The sequence below is a fragment of the Gossypium raimondii genome, chromosome 12 (genome assembly GCF_025698545.1).
Source record: "Gossypium raimondii isolate GPD5lz chromosome 12, ASM2569854v1, whole genome shotgun sequence".
Lineage (NCBI taxonomy): Eukaryota > Viridiplantae > Streptophyta > Magnoliopsida > Malvales > Malvaceae > Gossypium > Gossypium raimondii.
In genome coordinates, this window is record NC_068576.1 from 19761712 (window position 1) to 19778693 (window position 16982).

The 16982-nt window shown below is 38.1% G+C and overlaps 1 pseudogene; it reads right to left on the reverse strand.

Annotated features, from left to right (window-relative positions):
* Positions 1–1673: 1673 nt before the first annotated feature.
* On the reverse strand, positions 1674–3210 carry LOC105763493 (tubulin alpha-1 chain-like; annotated as a pseudogene).
* Positions 3211–16982: the final 13772 nt, after the last annotated feature.

Here is a 16982-nt window from a genome sequence, read left to right on the forward strand (position 1 = left end):
CATTTCCTTCTGTTAGGCTCTTACTATTTCCTAAAGACACATTTTCAGGATTAATCCTTTGCCGCTTTTTTCCATCAACAAGCTCTACTGGTAAATCTTCCATTTCTTCTTCAAACTCTTTTTCCTCTAAATTTCTCAAATTAAATCGATCCTTTTCGTTTATGATCCGAATTTGCCGAGTGATACGTCCCAAGGCACCTCTTTCCCCCCTTGAGCTCGTTCCTATTATTACCCTCTTCGTTAGATCTTCTTAGCCTTCTTTCCCCATCAATCTCCATATCATTCCATTTTTCCTTTTCTGTATCCTCTCTTAGCCATTTGCTCACGGCCTGTCCTCCCCGTCTTGGCATTGCTCTTAGCGACAAATCTCACCCAAACTCCACTTGTTGGTTCCCAAGTGTTAATCTTACTTCACAGAAACTCTCTCCATAACCAAGTCGGCCACAAATAAAGAAAAAAAGTGACAGTCTCTCATACTGAAATATAACATATATAAATTTATTCTGCTCGATGCTGATTCGTTTTTTCCTTTTCAGTGGTTTTCGAATATCAAGTAGAACCCTAATTCTCATGAATTTACGTCCCCCTCTTGTCACTATTGCAGAATCATACTCCATAAATTTGCCAATAAAGTCACCCAGCTGACGCGCTGTTCCCTCTGATGTTACTCCTTTGGGTAGGTTGTGGATCTGAACCCAAAAAGCTACATTCCATAGGGGGATCAAATTAGGATCTTCGTCTCTTGCTAACCTATGAAAAATATTGAGATGTCTATTAAAAAACCATGGCATCCCATCCATGACACGCTTTAAATCAATCTCACTGTAGAATCTAAATAAAATCCTTTTATTCTCTAATTCTGTGATTGATACTCCTCTTAATGGATGCCATAAATCAACCAACATGTTTCTTAAAGATGTGAAATTTACAATGCTGTCCGTAATAACTCTCCCCACCAGACATAGATCATATAACTCTTCATCAGCCTTATTTTCCTCCAATACCAGCATGGGATCTTCCTCTTCATCGTTGATATTGAGGTTGGCTAACTAAGTATCCACCTGATTAACATTGGCCATGACCCTTCTTTGTCTTCTAGTAATTAACTTCCCTTTAACCGGCAGAACCACCGTCTTAGATTTAAGATTCGTGACAAGGTAAACAAAAAACCCTAAACTTTAAGTAAAAAATTCCTTCCAATCGGTAGTATTTCAATCACCCTAGAATTTGAATTTCGTGAGACAAGGCAGACAAGAAAACCCTAACTTCGTGCAACAAGGCAGACTCATGTAATTATTTTTTTAACACAAAACACACTTAGAAAAATACAAATACACCAAATTAAAATTAGTGTATAACATTATAAATTATATCAAAACTTAGGTAATTTTAATATTTATTCCTATATTTAAATCCATACACAATAGATCTGTGTAGGCGTAAAAAAAAAAAAAGAACTAGTGTAATATTTATATATTACTTTTATCTTTCAATCATTATTTTAAAATTAAAAAAAAAAAAAACAACAACAAGAAATAAGGAAAAAGAAAGGGAATTGGAAAAGTAAGTTAATAATCCATAAGAAGCATATATCTGAACAAAAAACCACAAGCAAATCATTGAGAAAAGTTACTTCAATAGAAAGCAAAGTAGCAAATTATACATAAGCATGCTAGAAACCGAGCCCAAAGATTATGAAAGCATAGTAGTAACACATGACATTACTCGAGAACGGCAACACACATTCAGTTCTTAGTATTCATCTCCCTCATCACCATCTTCACCTTCGCCAGACTCAGCACCAACCTCTTCATGATCCTTCTCCAATGCAGCTAGGTCCTCACGGGCTTCGGAGAACTCTCCTTCCTCCATACCCTCACCAACATACCAGTGCACAAATGCTCTCTTTGCATACATGAGATCGAACTTGTGGTTGATTCGAGAAAACACTTCCGCAACACTAGTTGAGTTGGATATCATGCACACAGCTCTCTGCACCTTAGCAAGATCACCACCCGTAACAACGGTCGGTGGCTGATGGTTAATGCCACACTTGAATCCAGTTGGGCACCAGTCAACAAATTGGATGGTGCGCTTGGTTTTGATGGTGGCCACTGCAGCATTGACATCCTTAGGCACCACGTCACCTCTGTACATCAAGCAGCAAGCCATGTACTCGCCATGGCGAGGATCGCATTTCGCCATCATGGATGAGGGCTCAAATGCACTGCTAGTGATCTCTGCAACGGATAGCTGCCCATGGTAGGTCTTCTCAGCTGAGATGACAGGAGCATAAGAAGAAAGCATGAAGTGAATCCTGGGGTATGGGACAAGGTTGGTCTGAAATTCAGTGACATCCACATTTAAGGCACCATCAAACCTCAAGGAGGCAGTCAGTGACGATATCACCTAATAAATTATCAGTCATAAGACAATTAGTTTGCATTCCCTGCTAAAAGTAGATATTTAATAGATAAGACAATGAAATATACCTGAGAAACCAGACGGTTAAGGTTGGTGTAAGTGGGACGCTCAATGTCAAGAGAGCGCCTGCAAATATCATAAATGGCTTCGTTATCAAGTAACACGGCGACATCTGTGTGTTCCAGAAGGGAATGGTGGAGAGGACACTGTTGTAGGGCTCAACAACAGAGGTTGAAACCTGTGGTGAGGGATACACAGTGAACCCAAGCTTGGACTTCTTGCCATAGTCCACAGAGAGACGTTCCAACAGAAGGGAACCAAGTCCTAAACCAGTTCCTCCACCCACAGCATTAAAAACAAGGAACCCTTGTAAACCAGTGCAGTTATCAGCCAGCTTGCGGATGCGATCCAAGCAGAGATCGACAATCTCTTTCCCAACTGAGGAAAAGAAAAGAAGAGAAGCTAGTTAAAGCAATCAGCATTTCGAGCAGTAAGTATAACACAATTCTGAAGATGACAAGAATTATTACTGGTATAATGGCCACGAGCAAAGTTATTAGCTGCGTCTTCCTTGCCGCTAATGAGCTGTTCAGGGTGGAAGAGTTGGCGGTTGTCCCCGTCCTAACCTCATCAATGACAGTGGCTTCGAGATCTACAAAAACTGCACGAGGAACGTGCTTTCCGGAAACAGTTTCACTAAAGAAGGTGTTGAAAGCATCATCACCTCCACCAACGGTTGTATCACTGGGCATCTGGCCATCAGGCTACATAAAACCAACTGAAATTTTAGAAATATATCTAAAAAACAGTTTTCAGATAAAAGCATGGCTAAATAAGATGCTTTTGAACTTTTTTTATAGTAATTTGGGGATAAGAAATGCTTTGCAAAAACACTTTAGCTAAAAGTTTTAACTTTTGTTAAAAAATATTTTTTTTTGTCCAAAAGTACTTTTAAGAAGGAATACTAAACTAACCCAAGAAAAATAGACAAATAAAAGATATGTGATCTATAGAGAATCTCAAAAGAAAAATTAGTAAAACAATCCAAAGGAACTAAAAAAATAACATTATGCATATTTGCCAAAAGAGATAAACATACATAATCGGACCGTTATTAAGCAAGCAATTTGTTGGGAGGAAAGATTTTAAAAGAAAATTTTTTAAAAATAATAAAACATTCTTATTTCAAAGAATTCAAACGTCACAAACAGTAAGTTAGGGCGCGAAACTCATGCATTTAAATTTAAAAAGGATATTCGGTTATTTAGGTCGAATGAAAAAATCAAAACCCAGTAAGTTAGGGTTCAATTTTCCAAAATTCCTAAATACAGAATATTACCTTTATTTTTAGAAATCTTTAACTGAAGGTAAGAAAATGTCACATCCAATAAGTTAGGATCCAACATTTTGAGATCTCGAGAGAACTTTTTATTTTGAATCTGTGTGATTTTATTGCAAAAATAAATACTTCGCTATCTAAATTCATCGTAAATATTTGAAGCCTAATAAGTTAGGACACAATCCTTCTCGAGAATCGTGAATATCAAATATTTTGAAAATTTACGAAATAAGATGAATTTCATGCTTTAATAAAAACAAAAATTTAAAAAAAAATATATACATATAATAGAGAATTTGAAAGAAATAAAGTATATGTGTAAAAATAAAACGATTCATTATAGAACAAAATAATAACATATAATAAAAACAGCTTGAAATAATAATAAATAATAAGGTAATATTTATATATAGATACATATATAAAATATAAGTAAATAGAAATATAATTAAATATAATAATAAAAAAGGTAATAGTAGCAACGACAAAAAATAAATTAGTTAATTGTAAAAATACCAATCAAGATTAAATTAAAACATAAATGAAAATTCAGGGGCAAATCTGAAATAAATAAAATGCAAATGGACCAAGTAGAACACGCAATTAATAGTGGAGGACCAAAAGGGGAATTAACCCCATCCTCCAAAACACTGCGCAGCAACATGGACTAAATTGCAACAATTTTTAAAAACACGGTTAAATTTAGAAATGAAGTAAAGCACATAGAAAATAAATTAAAGGAGTATTGAAAACCAGAAGGACCAGGGGGATAAATATCCCCTCTATTGGAAATGCGCGGATCCTACATATACGGGTCGGGTCGCTCGGGTTGTTGGGTGAATAACCAATACGGCGTCGTTTTCACGCCTGCTAATAAGCCACAAAACCTTAAAGACCTAACATCTAACCCATCCCCAAAACAAATCAAGAGAACCCAAACATGCCCAGCGCTGCCGCTCTCGCATATTTCCCCACCGTACAACAACGCCACCGATCGAAAGGTAAACAAACTCCTCCCTCTTCCCTTATTATTTCAAAAAACATGAAATAGCAACAGAAACAGAAAGAAGAAGACTCAAAAATAAAAAAGAAATCACCTTCAAAATTGTTTTTTGATTTTCCGTTTTTCTTCTTTTTAATATTTTTCAATACAATATTTTTCTCCCCACATTTACAAATTTTATTTGGCTTTATATAGCCGAATCTTTACAGAGAAAGCAAAAATAATAATCTTTTTTTACAATTTTTGCTATATTTTCGATCATTCTAGTGCTGTTCGTGGTTTGTTTGCAGGAAGAACGTGCATGGTGGGTGCTTGGCGACGGCGCAACGCGTGTGGGGAGACGTTAGGCGGTTGCTACTGAGGGTGATTATCTTGGCGCCAGATTTCTTGCCACCGCTTAGGGTTTTCTTTGTATTGTTTTCTTTGAGGCCACTTGTAGTTGGGCTAGGGTTTAGGTTATTTGTAAAATGGACTATTTTTTATATGTTTATTTATTTGGGTTTGGGCTTAAAATTGGGTATTACAGTTGCCCCTCTTTTCTTGTTGTCGTGTAACGGGAACAGAGCAAAGACTTTAAAATGGCCAATTTTGCCTGGTCGTGCTGGACCTTGGCGCTCTTCTTCTTCAAGTAGCCGCATTCCAACCTACTGTGTCTTTAGAGGTATAGGAATTGATGCTTTGATCCACTCCACTACAACATCAGGGAGATAGGATTTGCACCTTGTAGCTTCTCAAAAGAACAAAATTTGCTATCTTTAGTCTGCTCCACTACAACTTCAGGGAGATAGGACTTGTAACTTCAACTTATTCTGCTGCAACTTTAAAGATAAGTCTGATGCGATCTGCTCTACTGTAACTTCATAGGACTGGTTTCTTCTGTTTGCTCCACTGCAACTTAAGGGAGATAAGACGGGACGCGAACTACTCTACTACAATTTCAGAGAGATAAGATCTGAAGTTTTAATCCGCTCCACTGCAACTTCAGGGACATAGGATTAGATTCTTCTGTCTACTCCACTGCAGCTTCAGGGAGATAAGACTATACGCGATCTGCTCTCTGCAACTTCAGAGAGATAAGATCTATGGTTTTAATTCATTCCATTGCAACTTCAGGGAGATAGAATTGGATGTGATCTGCTCTACTGCAACTTCAGAGAGATAAGATCTGAGGTTTTAACCTACTCTACTACAACTTCAGGGAGATAGGATTATTGGCCTCAACCTACTCCACTGCATCTTCAGGGAGATAAGATTCGCCATCTTCAATCTATTTAACTGCAATGTCGGGGAAACAAGATTCGCCGTCATAGCTTCAATCTGTTCCACTGCACCGCCAGGGAAGTAAGATTCACCGTTGTGACTTTAATCTATTTAACTGCAATGTCAGGGAAACAAGATTCACCGTCGTAGCTTCAATCTATTCCATTGCACCGCCAGGGAAGTAAGATTCACCGTTGTGGCTTCAATCTATTTAACTGCAATGTCGGGGAAACAAGATTCGCTGTCGTAGCTTCAATCTGTTCCACTACACTACTAGGGAAGTAAGATTCGCCGTTATGGCTTCAATCTATTTAACTGCAATGTCGGGGAAACAAGATTCGCCGTCATAACTTCAATCTGTTCCACTACACCGCCAGGGAAGTAAGATTCGTCGTTGTGGCTTCAATCTATTTAACTGCAACGTCAGGGAAACAAGATTCGCCATTGTGGCTTCAATCTGTTCCACTGCACCGCCAGGGAAGTAAGATTCGCCGTTGCGGCTTCAATCTATTCCATTGTAATACCAAAGAGATAGGATTCGCTGCCTATAGCTTTAAACCGCTCTACTTCAGCTAATCCAAGTCTTAACACCAGGGAGATAATTCGCTATCTTTAGCTTTAATTTGCAACGTCAAGGCAATAAGACTGGTGTCTTCAATTTGCTTTGCTGCCAGTACAAGAAGGCAAGATCTGCTATTTTCAACCTACTCCACTGCTGCTCAGGGAGACAAGGTTGGTATCTTCGATCTACTTCGCTGCCAATACAGGAAGACAAGATTTGCTATTTTCAACCTACTCCACTGCTGCTCAGGGAGATAAGGCTGGGGTTTCACCAGTTTGTTCGCTGGGGAACATGACCTGTATAATTCAATTTATGAACCTAATTATGCCTAGTGATTAGGATGCCATGATCAGAATGAATCAAATGCTCCTAACTAGACGTGTATGAATGACATTTGAATGAATGTAGAATATTATTTTCCCGAGAATGATCCAGCTTAGGTTGTCATTACTCAAAGTTTATTAAGATTTTATCACGACATGCTACACGCCTTCTTACTCGATTAGCATCTCTGAAGAAATACTTAATCAGACTGCCCCCACTGTAAACTTCAAAGTTTAATCCACTGAGACACAAAATTTGTATCATCTTTTCACTGTAACCCAATGGTAGAAAAACATGACTTTTTTCAATCTTCTCTTATCGCAATGTGAAGCACTTTGGTCCTTTATACCATTCTCAGGGTGTCATACCAAATGTCTATGCACAAATGAAGGATTTCCTTCTCCGAGGAAACCTCTTCTTATCGCAAGGTGATCACTGCTTATTTGTTCAATGAAGCTTTGTCACCAACACCCCATCTTGTCGTTTTGTTCAATCAATGTTTTGACAACAAAATCTGAAGGGATAGTCTCAATTTAGAGTTTTCGTTCCTAGATATTTCAACCTTTAAACTTGGTGCGTTCAAAACAATCGTCCTATTTCAGGTTACTGTACTATTTTGAAACTTCTAGAGTAATATGCAAAACTTCATTTGTGAAATTTTTATTAGCCCATTAATCATTATTCTAATGCAACATGCTTGCAAAAAGAGAAAAACGATGGATAACATAGAATTGATTTGAGAGCATAGCTTGAAATGAATATATTATCAAGAATATTGAGAATAAAAGAAGAATTGACTCGTATCTTGAAAAAGAATGAAGTATTCCAAGAACAAGCAATTCAATATAAATAGTATGAAAACCAGGTGCCCTAGATATCGCAGCTTGAACTTCTCCGTACAAACTTGCCGAAGACCATTTTGAGTTTGACATGTGTTTAGGAGACCAACAGTACTCTATTGATGCCCCAAGATGTCGTGTCCCCTTTCCCACTGATTCAATCATAGTAAAATGACCGGATGCCTCACTTGATCAACACTTGAGCCGCCCTTTTTTAGGTTTTCAACTCAAATCCCCTTTTGTCTCAAAGCGCCCTTTGTGGGTTTTCACCTTGGCCTCTTTTTTTTTTTAAGAAAAGTAATTTTTAACCGAATCTGAGTTTACAGGGTTTGGCAAATCCTTGCCATCTATCTCACTCAAGATCAAAGTTCCCCCTAAAAAGGTTTTCTTTACTACATATGGACCTTCCCAATTTGACATTCATTTTCCTTTAAAATCCCTTTGTATAGGAAGGATCTTTTTCAAAACTAGTTCCCCCTCGTGGAATTCTCCGTGACTAACCTTTTTATTGTAGGCTCGCATCATTCGCCTTTGATACATCTGACCGTACTGAATAGCCTTTAACCTTTTTCCTTCTATTAAGTTCAACTTATCATAACGAGATTGAACCCATTCTGCCTCATCCAATTTCAACTCAGCTAATACCCGGAGAGAAGGAATTTCCACCTCAGTAGGTAAAACTGCTTCCATCCGATAAACCAGAGAGAAAGGTGTTGCCCCGGTCGAAGTCCTGATAGACGTTCTATAAGCAAAGAGGGCGAATGATAATTTCTCATGCCAGTCTTTCTAAGTCTCAGTCATCTTTCCCACAATTTTCATGATATTCTTATTGGCTGCTTCTACTGCGCTATTCATCTTTGGGCGATATGGTGACGAGTTATGATGTCTGATCTTGAATTGACTGCAGACTTCCGCTATCGCACTATTGTTCAAATTCAGTGCATTATGGGATATGATCCTCTCGGGCATTTTATATCGATATATGATCTCCTTTTTCAAGAATCTGCTAACTGCTGACTTCATGACATTTGCATATAAAGTAACTTCCACCCATTTGGTAAAGTAGTCAATAACCACAAAGATGAAGCGATGCCCATTAGAAGTCTTTGGCGATATTGGCCCAATGACGTCCATACCCCACATAGAGAAAGGTCATGGAGAAGTCATAACATGAAGAGGTGAAGGAGGTGCATGCATTTTATTGCCATAAATTTGGCATTTATGGCACTTCTTAGCATAATTGATGCAATCTCTTTCCATATCGGACCAGTAGTACCCAAATTTCATGATCTGTCTGGCCATTATGAAACCGTTTGCATGCGTTCCGCAGATACCCTCATGGACCTCCTCTAGAATTTTTCTAGTTTCCACTGTGTCTACACATCTTAGCAGTACCTGATCTTTCCCTTTTTTTGTATAGGATCTCTCTATCTAGGACATAGCCAATGACCGTTCTTCTCAATGCTATCTTATCATTCTCTGTTGCCTGATCTGGATACTCACGATTTTTCACATATTGCAATATATTCAAATACCAGGGATGGTCATCTTTTTCCTCTTACCCAATATTATAGCAATAAGCTAGAGTTTCAGAAGTGCTTATCTAAATAGGCTTCATGTCTTCCAACTTGTTCACTCGGATCATAGAGGCTAGGGTGGCCAACGCATTAGCCATCTGGTTCTCATCTTGTGGGAGGTAAAAAAAGTGATGTCATCAAACTCGTCCATCAATTCAAGAACCATCTTTCGATAACTGATCAGTTTAGGGTCTCTTGTCTTCTATTCTCCTTTAAGTTGGTATATCACCAATGCGGAATCCCCATACACTTTTAGCACCTTAATTTTACGTTCAATGGCTCCACGAATGCCCATAATGCATGCTTCATATTCTGCCATATTGTTCGTACAATCAAAATCCAGTTTGCTAGCAATAGGATAATGATCTCCGCTTGGAGATACCAGAACTACCCCAATTCCGTTACCATAGCATTTGAGGCTCCATCAAAATTTAGCTTCCACACATGATCCATTTGGGGATTTTTTTCAGTGGCTGCCACATACATCAAATCCTCATTTGGAAAATCAAAGTTCAAAGGCTCATAATCCTCCAAGACTCTACTAGCTAAAAAGTCAGCTATTGCGCTCCCTTTCACGGCCTTCTGACTCACATACATTATGTCAAATTCAGAAAGTAAGATATGCCATCTGACTATCCTTCTATTCAAAGCAGTCGACTCCATCATATACTTTAAGGGGTCTAGCTTTTAAATCAGCCAAGTCGTATGATACAACATATATTGCCGTAATCTCTGAGTTTTCCAAACCAGGGCACAACATAACTTCTCGATAAACGAGTACCTCGCTTCACAATCAATAAATTTCTTGCTGAGATAGTATATTGCCCTTTTTTTTCCTGTCTCATCATGTTGGCCTAACACGCACCCCATAGAATTGTCAAACACTGTTAAATACAGTATTAATAGCCTATCTGGACTAGGTGGTGACAACACTAGAGTATCGGACAAGTACTGTTTTATTTTGTCAAAAGCCATCTAACATTCTTCATCCCATACACCCGAATTATGCTTCCTCAGAAGATGGAATATGGGGTTACATTTCTCAGTTAGTTGTGAAATAAACCGAATAATGTAATTCAATATTCCCAGAAAACCCCGTACTTCTTTCTGAGTGTGTGGTGGAGGAAAATCTCGTATTACCCTGAATTTATCTAGGTCAACCTCAATTATTTTCCCACTGACTATGAAGCCCAGCAACTTCCCTGATCTGGCTCCAAAGGTGCACTTTGTTGGATTAAGCCTGAGCTGGAAATTTCTTAGTCTTAAAAACAATTTCCTCAGAACTTGAACATGCTCCTCTTTCGTTCTGGATTTTGCAATCATATCATCAACATAAACCTCAATCTCTTTGTGCATCATGTCATGAAACAAAGTCACCATGGCTCTTTGGCAAGTTGCTCCCGCATTCTTCAATCCAAAGATAGCAGAACGTTCCCCACAAAGTGATAAATGTGGTCTTTCTCATATCTTTTGGATGCATCTTTATTTGATTGTATCCAGAAAAACCGTCCATGAAAGAAAACAGTGAATAACCTGCCGTATTATCTACCAAAGTATCAATGTGAGGTAAAGGAAAATTATCTTTTGGACTGGCCTTGTTCAAATCCTTGTAATCTACACACATTCGTACATTTCCATCTTTTTTAGGGACAGAGACAACGTTGGCTACCCGTTCTGAATATTTGACTTCTTGTAAGAACCCAACATTAAAATACTTTTTGACTTCTTCTTTTATCTTTAGCACAATATCGGGCCTCATTCTCCTTAGCTTCTGCTGAACTGGCTTGCAATCATCTTTTATAGGAAGATAGTGTACCATAATATCAGTGCTTAACCTGGGTATATCCTGGTATAACCATGCAAAGACATCTTTTAATTCACGGAGTAATTTAATGAGGTAAGATTTGCTTATCCTCTTGTTCTACCATTCTCAATAAGTCTAGAGATACACCACAGTCTACGTCATCTTCAAAATCATGTGATCTCTCTAAACACATATCTTGCTCAAAAAGGAATTCTGAGTCTGAAGCAGCGTCATTCATATCATTGACATCCGGGGACCTATGGTAGGTGCAAAAGAATATACAAAGAATGTATGAATTTATGAACAAATATGATTATGAATGAATAAAAGAATGATGTGGAAAAAGAATAAAAGAATAATTACTCGAAAAAGAATGAAAAAACTACTGAATCAAAAATGAATACGAAAAGTGTATTTATTAGAGTCATAACTTCAACATGTGCATATTCCATAAAGAAATTCCTATTTTTAAGTCAAAAACAACAAGGATGTTCTGAACATTTACTCTGAACAAGCTCTAAAAACTATAGGAATCTCTTCCGTAGTCCAATTGTTCAGCTCGCTTCCAGGTTCATAAGGGCGAATCTCTAACAATGTCTCTTTCATAATTGTGTCTATGGCATTGATGTGAACATTTCCCAGTATTTCTTCAACACTTTCCTCTTTAAGCATTCTTCACTCAGAATGAATGAACCCTCCTGATACAAAGGTCTTGGATATGTAAGGAAAAGTCATAGGCTCCCACTTAACTTCGTTTCCACTCAGTCATGCCCTTCTCCTTTCCCGTCTTTTTTCTATTTCCTTCCTCCTTTGTTTTATGTCTGGTCTATAGCTTAGACCAAAATGATCAAACTTATCTTTCATCACTGGTGCATCAATCCCTCATTGCAGATGTCTTCCCAATCCTCTTCCCGATACAGCTCCTCTTCCCAACATTAATTGAAGACCCATTTTTGTAGTCTTGGATATCTTTGGCATTGGGATTCTATTCCCTTCAGCAATAAATGTTGCATTCATGAACTGTAGAGATTGGAAAGAACATTCCACCGCCTCTTCATCAGTCTCCATGTATGGTGCATTACTGTTTATTGACGCGATAATACCCTCATCGGCATTTATTGTCACCAACCATCCCTCTGATACCAACTTTAACTTCTGATGCAGCGACGAAGGCACAGCCTCTGCCGAATGTATCCAAGGTCTCCCTAACAAACAGTTATAGGAAGGCTTGATATCCATTACAATGAAATCCACTTCATAAGTATTTTGGCCAATCAGCAATGGTATTTCAATTCTCCCCATAACCTTTCTTTCTGTTCCATCGAATGCCCTTACTATATTTTGACACGTTTTCAAATGTGAGCTATCTACAAGTAGCCTATTGAGAGTAGAGAAGGGCAATACATTTAATACAAATCTATTATCAATCAAAACTCCCGGCAACATGTATCATTTTGATCGAGTAGTAATGTGCAGAGCTTTAGTGGACCCCATACCTCCAGATGGTATTTCGTCATCATTGAAGAAGATAAAATTATTGGCGCTTATATTGTTGACCAATCGATCCAATTTGTTGACAGAAATATCATTAGCCATATATGTTTCATTCAATACCTTCATCAGCGCATTTTGATGTACCTCTAAACTCATGAGCAACGCTAACACATATATGCGAGCTGGTTGCTTATGCAGCTGCTCTACAACACTATACTCACTGTGTTTCAAAAATTTCAAGAATTCAGTGGCTTTTTCTTGCTTTATTGGCTCATTAATCAATAGTCTAGATTCAACTGTCTTCTCCTTCTTTTGCTCTGCCGTAAAAAATTTCCCTTCCACCAATTCTGCTTGGGCATTTATCAAATCGCAGTGCTTCTCACTACGCGTATAAGAACCTGTCTCTTAGCTTTCTTTTGCAGAACTAACCAAAGCTTCCTTTCCTGAAATTGTTACATTGCACTCATAATTCTAGAGGACCTTTTTACTATCCTTATACGAAAAATTTACCGGCTTCTGAATTACGATCTTCGGTGTCACCTGTGCCCTAACCTCATTAACCTTAGGGCGCGAGATGATAATCCCAGGATAATTAAATTTTGGAATCCTCGCCATTGACTCCGATGCGCATATACTTCCTTTTTCATCCACGTCTTCAAAAAACTCCACTTCTCTATTATCCATCATGCTCTGGACCAGAACTCTGAATTCTTCACATCTCTGAATTTCGTGTCCCACCATATGATGGAACTCATAATAATTTTGGGTCTCACCACCTCCCTCTGAATCAGAGACGATTAACCCTCTTCCCACCATTTCCTTCCAAATCTACTTCAAAGGGATTTTTACCTCAGCAATGCTCTCCTTGACCCTTCTCCCCATATTTTCACTCATCATGTTTACCCCACTATCAGTGTGATTGGGTAACGGATTTCCTGTACCAGATGCATCATCTACCTTGACAACGCCCATACTGATGAGCTTTTCAACAAGCTTTTTAAAAGCTGTACAATATTCTATGGAATGCCCCGTAATTCCTTTATGGTAATCGTATTGTGTATTCGCGTCATACCATTTGGGATAAGGAGGCTGTAAGGGGGAAATGTAAAAAGGGGCAACAACGTGTGCGTTGAATAAATTCTAATACAACTCCTTATATAACATTGGAATTGGTGTGAACTGAGGCCTCTCAGTACTTGGCCTCGCACCAGATTTCTGTTTTGATGAGCCCTGTTGATTAGCCACTATCTTTTTAGGCTGATTCACCGTAATCGATTTACTATATGTATTCACGTTGTTCACTTCACTTTCTTTTTCCTTTAAGGCCTTCCTTCTGTTATTCTCTCCAACATCAATCTTTCCACTCGTTATAACACTTTTAATCATCTCACCACTCATGACTATGTCAGAAAAGCTTTTTATGGCACTTCCTAACATATGTGTAATGAATGGGGCTTTCAGCGTATTTATAAAGAGCATTGTCATTTCTCTTTCAAGGAGCGGCGGTTGAACCTGAACTGCAACCTCCCTCCATCTCTGAGCATACTTCCTGAAACCTTCATTCGACTTCTTCTCCATGTTTTGCAAGGTAATTCTATCGAGAACCATTTCTGCCACATGACTGTACTGCTTTATAAAAGCCTGTGCTAAATTCATCCAGGAACTAATCCTAGCATGGCTCAATTGATTATACCATTTAGATGCTATCCTAAAAGCAGTGTATCAAAAGTTGGTCATTATTGACACATCCAGTCATTCGCCTACAAAACATGGTGATGTGGGCTTCAGGGCAACTGGTCACATTATACTTCTCGAACTCTGGCATCTTGAACTTGTAAGGGAGCACCAAGTCTAGAACCAAACTCAAATCCTTAGCATCAATCCTACCATATCTCTCAGTACTTTCCATTGCATTGAACTTCTCTTCAACCCACTTCCACCTTTCTTCAAATTACTTTGGCAATTTTTCTTTCACTTTTTCTTTTTCAACCGCCTCATCGAAATCGGGGATAACAGGATTGACAAGATTATTCTCAGGGCTAGAGCCTGATCCGGCTTGGTAATTCATTGACCTCGAAGCATCGGCCTGAAATTGCTGAGGCATAATTGTAACAGAAGATTTGCGCAGGTATACTTCAGCTTGGGGCTGCGCATGTAAGGGAGTAAAGCCTGGAGGATACAGGGGTCCGTCATCACCTTCCTCTTCGACATTAGCCATAGGGCTCTTTCTTTTATCCTTTCCTTCAGTCAACAGTCGCGTTAACTGTGTCATCATGCTCCCTTGAGATTCCATCATTTTGTCCATCATATTCTGTTGGATCTTCTCGAGCTGCTCTTGCATTTGCTGCTGAAGTTGATCCTGCATTTCTTTTTGATACTGTTCGAGCTTTTCTAATCTTTGGTCCATATTTTTTTATTTCGCCCGTGTACCGTAATAGTGTTGGGTTGACTGGTTAGCTTCCAGGTTAACTGAGGAATGGTTTTGATTAATTAGAACCCTTTAATAGTTTTTAATGCATATGATGCGATGTATGAAAATGAATGCAAAAAGGCGTTAATTTTAATTTCAATTACTTTCAGAAAAATTTATTAGAAAATAAATCTCTTTACATAGAATGAGCTACAAATAAGGCTTTGTCATAATACTCAAGACCTTAATCTTTTTAAGTAATGAGGCCAACTCTTGTCCCCGGTCTAACTCCAGTTCATATTTCACGCTCAATGTGTCGGCCTATACTGCCAAAGCTTGTAAGTGATCTGCTACCTCCCGAATCTGAACCACAGCTTCTCCTATAACATGATCCCTGTTTCTAACTTGATTTTGGAAATAATGAAGTTGCTCATTCTGATGACCTTCCTTTGCCTCTAGATGCTCAATCCGAACATCACAATTTCGCAATGCTGCTTCTAACCCTTCTATTTTACTCTTCATCTCTTCAATCTTGCTTAGACTTGCCTTTAGTTCTACTACAGAATTTCGACTTCTATGTTGACGAAGAGAATTTTTTATAATATAACATATTCAGGCTGAATTCGAGGAAAAAAAAATCGTTACATAAGCTAATTTTTTTGCCTTGTATTTTTTTTTAAATCCTCTCTTTTTGGGACCAATTTTCAGAGCTAGGCAAGAGACGCAGCCAATTAACAACTCTACAAATGACACACACCTTTGGTCCTTTAGCAATTCAATTACCTTCCTCATGTAAGGTCTGTTAGTGGGAAAGGAGGAAGTACATGTAAGAGCCACATTCAAAACTTTCTCAATTTCCTTGAAATCTAATGCTGATGGGCTCATCCTTGGATCAATAATCCGCGCTAGTTTTTGTAGCCATTTTCGACTCCTTCGGGGATGCTTATGATAGAGCAAGCTCAGTGGAGTACTTCATTGGGTCTTCGTTCTAGCCAAATGACGAATCATTTGGCCTTTTCTTAGTAGTGATTCTAGCAACACCAAATCAAAATTATACACATCACTCTTTTTGTCACTTAATAATTTTCAAGGGTAAATTACACTAAATGTGACTGAATTTTAGTTAATATTTCATTTTTTCCATTAATTTTTAAAACTTATAATACTGCCATTAATATCTCTTACATTTATTGAACATGAATATGAATATTACTGGGCTTTCTCCTCTCCAACAAATTTCTTCTACCCATTGACCCGCTTCTCTGGTGCCCCATAGATTTTATTGGGCCACGTGTAAACTCATCTATTTTTAAATAAAATTTGAGTCTACTTTTAACTTCTGTTAAACAATAAAAAAAAAAGGTTTGAGACAAATAAGGAAGAAGGAACGAGGTTATAAGTAGATACAAAATTTTATATAAAAATATATGAATTTGCACGTGGTCCAACAAAATCCATGGAGCACATAGAGAGGCAGGTAAATGGGGCAGGGGAAATCTTCTTCCCCTCCCTTTTTTAAATACAAAAACTTATTTCTTTTGTTTTTTAATATTAAATCGGTTTTTTTTTCTCTTTTCCCTTTCTTCTTCTCCTTCTTCTTTTCATCTTATTTCCCTTCTGCAGCAAACCTTAGCCGTTCATCACCGCCGATAGCTTTCCCCGGACACTGGAACTGGAGCAATTCACCCTATCGGATCAGCAACAATGGTTCTTTGTTAATAATTAAGCCGAGATAACCAATATTCTTTATTTAGATCTACTTCGATTCCAGCATGTGGATTTGCCTAGAGTTGTAGATACGATGCTTTTATGTGAAGTAGGAATGCCTTGGATTGATAGCCCGTTTAGCATGAACAAGCGATTAAAAAGTATGTTCGTTGTAAAGCTTTTCGTGTGTGATTTTCCCCTAAAATGTACATTAATTAGTGACTGTTATTGTTTATAAA